Source organism: Eleginops maclovinus, chromosome 7 (assembly GCF_036324505.1).
Source record: "Eleginops maclovinus isolate JMC-PN-2008 ecotype Puerto Natales chromosome 7, JC_Emac_rtc_rv5, whole genome shotgun sequence".
Classification (NCBI taxonomy): domain Eukaryota; kingdom Metazoa; phylum Chordata; class Actinopteri; order Perciformes; family Eleginopidae; genus Eleginops; species Eleginops maclovinus.
Window position 1 is genome coordinate 24,573,663 of NC_086355.1, and position 9,734 is coordinate 24,583,396.

General features: G+C 43.0%; 2 non-coding genes across 2 annotated transcripts; both read left to right on the forward strand.

Moving 5' to 3' along the window:
• Positions 1-807: 807 nt before the first annotated feature.
• On the forward strand, positions 808-880 carry trnav-cac (transfer RNA valine (anticodon CAC)). Its single transcript has one exon. It is a non-coding gene; the product is annotated as a tRNA-Val (tRNA).
• Positions 881-4,749: 3,869 nt separating this feature from the next.
• trnav-cac (transfer RNA valine (anticodon CAC)) lies at positions 4,750-4,823 on the forward strand. Its single transcript has one exon. It is a non-coding gene; the product is annotated as a tRNA-Val (tRNA).
• The last annotated feature ends 4,911 nt before the right edge of the window (positions 4,824-9,734 follow it).

Below are 9,734 nucleotides of genomic sequence, written 5' to 3' on the forward strand. Positions count from 1 at the left end.
TGACAATGCAGCTGTGGCTGAATCCATTTTAACATCTCTCTGAGTCTCAGAATCACAATGTGGTCAGTCATTTGGAAAGTTCACAATTTAATATGAATGTTTCAACTACAAGCGAACGCGGATTTAACCCTTTTCAGCAGTTTCCGTAGTGTAGTGGTCATCACGTTTGCCTCACATGCGACAGGTCCCCGGCTCAAAACCGGCTGGAAACAATCTTCTTTGATCCTGATTAACTTCAAAGACTCAAACTCCACCAAGAAAAGTTGCTGTGGTCATTGATTGTACTTGTCCTTCGATGATTTTAAGCATGCACTTAGTCGCTTTGTCATGAATGTTATAATGATGACTGTTTGCAAAACAACCTTTGTCAAATCGCCTGTATCCATGCATATGCATGACCGTTGGAAAGTTCAGGGACGTGCTTATCCGAATGTGTTTCCTCCTGCCTCTTAGTTTGTGAGTTGATCGATTTGTGAATAAAGACCAGCTGTTATTGATGAACCCCGGTCTTCTGCGTGACAAGCAGAGATACTGTCCACTATACTAACGAGGAGTACTCTGGCCTGAACTCTGGCACGTGGACAGGAGGTGGCGCTCTTCGAGAGGTCAATAGGGCATAGCATCTGGGTTCAGTATACCAAATGCTATCCTGCTCTCACGATAGTCCATGGCACTGCAGCTGTGACTGAATCCAGTTTAAAATCTCTCTGAATCTCAGAATCACCATGTGGTCAGTCGTTTGGAAAGTTTACAATTAAATATGAATGTTGTAACTAGACGCGAAAGCGCATTCAACCCTTTTCAGCAGTTTCCGTAGTGTAGTGGTAATCACGTTTGCCTCACACGCGAAAGGTCCCCGGCTCGAAACCGGGCGGAAACAGTCTTCTTTGATCCCGAAAAACTTCAAAGACTCAAACTCCACCAAGAAAAGTTGCCGTGCTCATCGATTGTACTTGTCCTTCGGTGATTTTAAGCATGCACCTACATGACAATCCATGACACTGCAGCTGGGACTTAATCCAGTTTAAAATCTCTCGGTGTCTCAGAAATGAACATGTGTTCCGTAGATTGGAAAGCTCACAATTTAATATGAATGTTTCATCTATGCTGGACCGTGCATTTGACCTTTTTGCAGCAGTTTCCATAGTGTAGGGGTCAGTGACGTGCGGTGAGGGGAGGCAGGTGAGGCCGTGCCTCACCTGTCATCATGAAAAGTAAAATGAAGAAATAAATGTAATGATCATATTTATCCAGTTGTTTGTATTATAAAGTTATTTTCCTTTTAATTTCACCAGTTTTACATTATTTTGATCCAAAATCGCTGAATTTTCATATTCACGTTCAAACACTGAGAACGGCTGCTCGGTGAGGCACCAACCTGCTGACATGCTATACAGTGAGACTGTAACTGCTGTCTGTCTGTATGTCGCTATTAAAATGTTCAAACACTCTGGCTATATTAACTAATTTCCATACTTTAGCTGGTGTATATAATATACAGTGTTTTTTGTCAACTGTATGTCTGTAACGTGTCTCTTGTGCTGAGCAAAACCGCTGCGAAGAGAGACTAGGTGAGGCACGCAGTTCTCCTGCCTCATGGCAGTGGGTGCTAGTGAGTCCAGTGATTCTTCGTGCGCTGCAGAATAAGTGACAGCGAGCTAAAATTTACAGTTAAGTCAAGTGCAGTCGTTTGCTTATTTTTTCGTCTCGCCTGACCCTACTTTTAGAATGGAGGATTGCATATCCAAACTAAAACAATTTTCTAAGATGGATTTTCAGTCGAAGCAGGAGGTCATCATTAAAGGAAGACCAACGCCGGAGCTTAAAGGTTTGCTTCAGACAACGGGACAGAAGAACCGCTCTTTTCACATAGAGTGGTACGCACGAAAAGATTGGCTGTGTGGATGTCCAGCAAGAAAAAGCCTTTTCTGCTTTTCTTGCCTTCTTTTCTCAAGTTCTGACAACGTCTGGACTCATATGGGATATTCTGATCTGAAAAATTTGCAAAGAAGCCTGATCAAACATGAGCGGTCCACCACTCACATTCAAAGCCAGATCGCGCTAAAAACCTTTGGGATGTCCAGGATCGATTTAGCTTTGGACGAACAGCGAAGACTCAACATCAGCGTTCACAATGCTAAGGTAAAAGAGAACCGAGAGATTTTAAAAGATCTCATTAATGCCACTTGCTTCCTCGCTAAACAGCAGCTAGCTTTTCGTGGAAATGACGAGAGTACCGGCTCTGCCAATCGTGGCAACTACGTTGAGCTCTTACATGCCTTTGCCGAGAAAGATGACAGGCTAGCTAGCCATTTGAAGACAGCCACTGTATTTTCTGGCTTGTCAAACAGAATACAGAATGACTTAATCGAAACTGTTGGTGATGTCATTAGAAATGACATTAAAAAAGAGATCAGCGCAGCTCCATTTGTTGCTGTAGAAGTAGACGAGACCACCGATGTTACAAACCGAGCTCAGATTTCTGTCATATTGCACTATGTGGCTACAACTGAAGCAGGCTGTGAGGTGAAGGAGGCGTTTTTGGGCTTTGACGATGTGAGCGAAGACAGACGCGCTCCTGCTATTGCTGAGTATGTCCTGAGAGTGTTGGAGAAGTATGAATGTGTTGAAAAGCTTGTAGCTCAGACCTACGATGGAGCCGCTGTAATGGCCTCAGAGCTTAATGGCGTGCAAGCTAAAATTAAAGAAAAAGTGCCCGAAGCCATGTTTACGCACTGTTACGCACACAAGCTGAACCTGGTGCTATTGCATTCAGCAAAGTGCATACCCGAGTGTCGCAGGTTTTTAAAACAGCCGAGGGACTAGCATCATTTTTCAGCAAGTCTACAAAGCGCACTCACTTACTGGATAATGTTGTCAAGCGCCGCTTACCCAGAGCAGCGCCTACAAGATGGAACTCCAACTCTAGGCTAGTGCAGACTATAAGCATGCACCAAAATGATCTGCGTGCATTATTTCATGTCATTCTAGAAAACCCTGACAGCTGGGATAATGACACGCTGATGATGGCAGCAGGATACGATCGATGGCTGTCAAAAGCATCCACATGCTTTCTCCTTATGACATATGAGGACATTTTTAATGAAACTAACGTACTTTACAGAGTGCTCCAGAACAAAGTAATGGACATTGAATACTGTCTTGCACGCATCCGCGACACCGATGCAGCTCTCGAACGCATGATGTTGGAGTTCGACAGTTTCTATGGTCGATTTGAGAAGAAATGCAGCGCACTTGGCCTGACAGAGAGTGGAGGCGGACAGTCAGTTACAAATGAACGAAGACGAGTGTTTTCGAACATTCTAGACAACATCAGCTGTCAAATAAAGGCTAGATTTGACCATTTTGGTGAGCTGGCTTTCCTTGGTTTAGTGGACTGCGCAAAATTCATAGAAATGTCCCAAAATTTCGATGACACGAAATTGCAGGGCCTGTCAACATTCGCCAAATTCTTTGACTTTGTGAGACTAAAAGCGGATCTCGTTCGATTGTACAGCTCACAAACGATGAGGGACGAATGTAAATCTCCTGGACAGCTTCTTAGCTTTTTGGCCCAGAAGGAGCTCATTCAAACAGTTCCTGAGGCGACAAAGTTACTCCAGCTAGTGCTCACTGTTCCAGCTACTACAGCATCGGTGGAGCGGTCATTCTCAGCGCTGAAAAGGCTCAAAACATACAGTCGGAACAGGACTGATCAAGGACGGCTTTCTTCCCTGGCAGTGATCTCCATTGAGACAGAGAGACTTTTAAAACTGAAGGAAGACAAGGAAGACTTCTACAAACAGGTCATAGATGCTTTTGTTCAGAAGGAGCGGCGCATGGACTTCATTTATAAATAAAGGTAATATCGCAATAACGTTTTTAATTATATGTGCTTTATTGAGTGATACAGTTTTTTATATGTGAAGACTGCTGATTTGGGATTTTAAACATAACACCATTAACTGCTGCCATTCAAATAATGAATAAGATGCTCTAAGGTTCAAATCTGATTGTGATGACGTCAGTGCCTCACCAGCCATGAACTTCACCGCACGTCACTGGTAGGGGTCATCACATTCGCCTCCTATGGAAAGTCTCCCGGCTCAAAACCGGGTGGAAACAATCTTCTTTGATCGTGATTAACTTCAACCACTCAAACTCCACCAAGAAAAGTTGCCGTGGTCATTGATTGTACTTGTCCTTCCATGATTTTAAGCATGCACCTAGTAGCTTTGTCATGAATGTTATAATATTGACTCTTTGCAAAAGAACCTTTGTCAAATCGTCTGTATCCATGCATACGCATTACTGTTGGAAAGTTCAGGGACGTGCTTATCCAAATGTGTTTCCTCCTGCCTCTTAGTTTGTGAGTTGATCGATTTGTGAATAAAGACCAGCTGTTATTGATCATTCTCCCCGTCGGGGAATCGGACCCCGGTCTTCTGCGTGACAAGCAGAGATACTGTCCACTATACTAACGAGGAGTACTCTGCCCTGAACTCTGGCACGTGGACAGGAGGTGGCGCTCTTTGAGAGGTCAATGGTCCTATAGGGGATAGCATCTGGGTTCAGTATACCAAATGCTATCCTGCTGTCACGATAGTGCATGACACTGCAGCTGTGACTGAATCCAGTTTAAAATCTCTCTGTGTCTCAGAATCACCATGTGGTCAGTCGTTTGGAAAGTTTACAATTAAATATGAATGTTTCATTTATGCTGGACCGTAAATTTGGCCACATTCAGCAGTTTCTGTAGTGTAGTGGTCATCACGTTCGCCTCACACACGAAAGGTCCCCGGCTCGAAACCGGGGCGGAAACATTCTTCTTTGATCCTGATTAACTTCTAGGAACTCCACCAAGAAAAGTTCTCAGCAAACCAGATAGAGTAACAAACACTTTCAGGAATGTGCTACAGTTATCGGGGCTCGAAGGACTCCAGAGTTCTTCAAAGGGCTCTTTCCAACTCCAAAGAATATCCCCAGTGAGAGACTGCTGAGAGGATTAGCACCAAATAAAAACAAAATAATCACAAGCTTCCAATAAACACTGGCAAGGGCTTTCTCTTGCTAGGTATTATGTTTTCAACTTCTGCTGTATATTTTAAAGGATATTATTCTCCAGTCACTAATACTTGGAGAGAGAGCGTGCATCTGAGCTACATGATTGTCTTTATGCCCGTTTTGAATCCTCCAGTAATTACCCCTGCCTCTTCCCAAACATTTCTACACCACCTTATCGGCTGACAGGGAAATGGAGGTATAATGAACTTTTTTCCATTATTCTTTTATTGTTAAGCTTCCATCCATGTATCATGTTTTAGGATAAGCCATTTCTTATTTTCATACCAAACACTTATGATTTACTATTCTAATGTGTCAGTGTGCATTGCATTTCATTGTATTACATCGTATTCTACTCAAACGACTCGCTCTTTTGAGTATGGTTCTATTTTTATAATTTTGATGACCTACAGCACTTGTGCCTTTAATTTAAAATCAATTCACTACATTTCATTTTTCCATATCCACTCATACTCACCGTGTGTAATGATGTTTCTCTGATTGTGTTAACAGCAAGAGAGTCCTGCTGGCTCTTGGTCTAATTGCCAAACCTGATTGCTCATCGCTCCCATTGCCCTCATAGGCCCTACACCAGGTGGATTCATCAACATGTGCAAATATTTTATTTTTTTGAGAAAGTAAACATGATGCCGCTGGACTGTCAGATCATTGCATCAAATGATATGCTGCAGCGTATTATTGTAATTAAGAGAGCTGATCAGTGAGGGCTGAACACACTATAGCCTAATGTGTTGTTTGAGTTATAATGTTGGATGAGCTCAAAGGACAATTTAACTGTCATAAAAGATTGCTGTATTGACCACCAACTATTATTGCCATTGATACAAGTTGAGCACCCCCAGACGGCTTTGTGTGTTGAGATGAAAGGTTGTGTCTGTAGTTTTCAAAAATATGACACAACAATCACATTCCTGACAGAAAAGCTCCCTCTGAGTGAAATAACTATATTTTCCTCAGTAACTGTTGCTTCACCAGTCAAGCGTTTCAATCTTACAGTGCCCATAACAGTTTTTAGTGATACCAGATTCTCAATTTCTTCATAACTTATAACACAATGAGTGTTGATGGATTTCAGACAGAGGTGAAAAGTACAACTTCTCCTTATTTGTCGGTAAAAGTAGATGTTTTACCTAAAATGATGTAGCAGCACATGCAGGTTGATTAAACTGCATTCTGCTGCCTTTATATATATTTACCACAGTATTAATTTTGTTACAGAAAACCGTGACGACATATCTTGGTCAATATTTATTTTTTCATTATTAAATGGAGACAATTAGGACAAGGCATCAATCTTGTATTTAAAATAATCTGATGACTGAAATAGATTACATTGCCTAACATTATACAAAAAAAGTTACAGATTTCAACTAAAATAAAACGTATTTTTCAAAATATCCGTCAAATATGACTCAACATATCAATTCAACATTCAACACAGGAATAAATAACAAAAAATACATGACAAAATCAACACTACTTTAAAGCTGAATTGTAATTAAATCATTAAAAAGTGGAAAGGCTACAAAAAAGACCAAACTTTTCTTAATGGAATGAAGAGGGTAACAAAAAGGCAAAAAGGCAAAAGATGCTGTTGGTATACTATTATTTCAATAGATTTCGACACAATACAAAATCTTTTGATGAACAATCTTACTCAACTGATTTTTTCAAACCTTTCTGTCATAAATAAGATAAGATAGTATGTACCTTTATTAATCCCCGTGGGGAAATTCAGGAGTTTAAGCAGCAACAGAGTGAGAATGAAAAACAGGACAATGCGGTCTCACACAGGATAATAAAATAAAATGATGTACAGGTGAGTAACTGTTAAAACAAAAAAGGAATTAAATAAACAAATATACATTTTTGTGTCCAGATTGTTAAATATATTTACATTTATATATACAGATACAGATGCAGGTGAAAGTCTTTGTGCAAACACTGCATGTGCAGTACGGGTTATTGTTTACTGAATTATATGGTAAACCCCTTGTTGTGCCGCCTGATGGCTATAGTCACAAAGAAGTTTCCCAGGCACTTTATGCTCTGCCGAGGTGGGATGAATCTGTGGGTGATTGCGCTCCTCATCTTCACTAGCTCTGCATGGAGGGGGTGGAAGGGGTTATCAAGGACACTGTCCAGTTCCCTCCTCGTCCTCCCCTCGGCCACCTCCTCCAGATTGTCAAGTTTAACTCCAACTACAGAGCTAGCCTTCCTCACAAGCTTGTTTAGCCTGTCAGCATTTTTGAATGACGTGAGGGTTTTGGCAGATTGGATGAGACTGGGGAGGGAGTTACAGAGTGAGGGGGAGGCTGCAGCGAAGGCCCTGTCACCCCAGGTCCGAAGCTTGGTTGTGATGGGCTGCAGTAGGTTAGCATCAGGTGATAGGTGGGGGTGTGTCGTTGGATGAGGTCACAGAGGAAGGGGGGGCCTAGGTTGTTGAGGGCTTTGTAAGTGAAAAGTGAGATTTTAAAGTCAATGCGTGGTTGATGGGGTGCCAGTGGATGTCTTTGAGGATTTGGGTGATGTGGTCGGAGCGTCGGAATGCCGGTTGGAGGTGAGCATGCGGGCAGCTTTGGACATAATGAAGGTTTTGAGGAGGTATGCAGGTGAACCATAAAGAATGCTGTCACAATAATGAATATGGGCTGTAATGAAGGCATGGATGAGAGATTTTGAGCAGCGATGGATGACAGGAAGGGTCTGATGCGGGCGATGTTCTGTAAGTGGAAGAAGGCAGTTTTTGTTACCTGGTTAACATGAGGGAGGAAAGTGAGGGTGGGGTCGAGGAAGATGCCATGGTTGTGAACTTGAGTGGAGGGGTTGACAATGAAGCCGTCGATGGTAAGTGAAAAATCCTGGGTTGAGCGGGTAAGTGAGTTTGGGCCGATGATTATGAGTTCCGATTTGTCGCAGTTGAGTTTTAGAATTTTCTTTTGCATCCAAATTTTTATTTCATGAAGGCAGTTGGTGAGTTGGGAGTGTGTTGTTGGAGAAATAGATTTTCTGTGGAGCTGTGTGTCATCGCCATAATAGTGGAACTGGAGTTGGTTTTGACAGTGAATGTAGATGACAAAAAGAAGGAGACCAAGTACAGAACCCTGAGGGACGCTATGATTGAGGGGGGCTGTGGGGGATTTGGAGTTGTTAATGGAGATTACTTGGTGTCTATCATGGAGATAGGAGTTAAAGCAGGAGAGGGCAGGACCCACTGGAGGCGGGTGATGAAGTGGTTGATGGTGTCGAATGTGGCGGTTAGGTCGAGGACAATGAGAATTGAGAGGGAACCAGAGTCAGCAGAGAGGAGAATGTCAGTGGTGACCTTGAGTAGGGCAGATTCTGTGCTGTGTCGAGTGCAGAAACCGGATGAAAAGGTTCATGAAGGTTGTTGTAGTCCAGGTGGGTTTTAAGTTGGGAGGCAACCGTTCGCTCCATGATTTTTGACAGGAATGGGAGGTTTGAGATGAGCTGGTAGTTCTTGAGGGAGTGAGGGTTGAGTCCAGGTCTTTTGAGTACGGGAGTGACAGCAGCGAGTTTCAGAGCAGGGGGGCGTCTTTGTACTGCTGTTAGAGCAGTCTATACATGTGTTTGTGGATAGTTAGACCAGTTTGTTTAGCATGTCTTTCCAGCTTGTGGTCTTTCGTTTTGTGGCGACGGTGATGATCAGTGTACCAGGCGGTCGAGTGAGTAAAAGAGACCAACTTCTTTTTTATTGGAGCAAGTTGGTTAAGACAGGAGGAGAGAGCATTGTTGTAGGTGTTAACCTGGTTGGTAAGTGAAACATTCTGGGTGACGGTGGATTCAGGGATGGTGTCAGCCAGTAGGGAGGAGAGGGAGGAGGGGTGTATGGACTTGATATTCTGGAAATGTAAGGCGCGCTTCTCCTCGATGAGGGGGGTTGCAGTTAGGATGTCCATGCTGATGGCCAGGTGATCGGAGATTGTGAGGCCAAAGGTGATCAAGTTGCTGATGGCGATGCCAGTGGTGCAGACCAGGTCCAGTGTGTGACCTTTTTTTTTTGTGTTGGAAAATCTACATGTTATTGTGTGATATTGTAACAGTTGAGGATATCTAGGAGTTTTGTAGAGGATGGAGTATAGAGTCATGCCGGCTGGGGAGGATGCTGCATGCAATTTGTTGAGAGGATTTTGTCAGAGACAACAGGAAAGCACACAGCATGGCAGATGATCGGGGTGAGTAGCAAAGTTTCTGTTGACAGTCAGTGATATAGCGGGAGTCTGTGGAAAAGGTCTGTTGCTAGCGATAGCATGTAGTTATCTGGTGACTGGAGGTTAATTAGGTATAGAGGTAGCGGTCCTGGTTACTAGGGCTGACCGCACCGTGACAGCTGATAAACTGTCCGTGAAAAGGTCCCACGAAGCTTTGTTCTTTTAGAGACGAGAATTGAAATGTTAGCGGCCAGCTGGCGGCAGGGAGTTGACAAGTTTGTTGCCTGCCAACGGTTAGAGGCTGGTAGAAAACTGCTAGCAGGCTAGGAAGCGAAAAAAGAGTGACAGGTAACTGAAAACTACTTCTACCAAAGCAACGATTCAGTTGGAGCCAATTGTGACATAGGTTAGATATAGATAACCAATGTATAAAAGAAATAGCAAACAAAATATGTTCAAACACGATCTGAAAGTAGG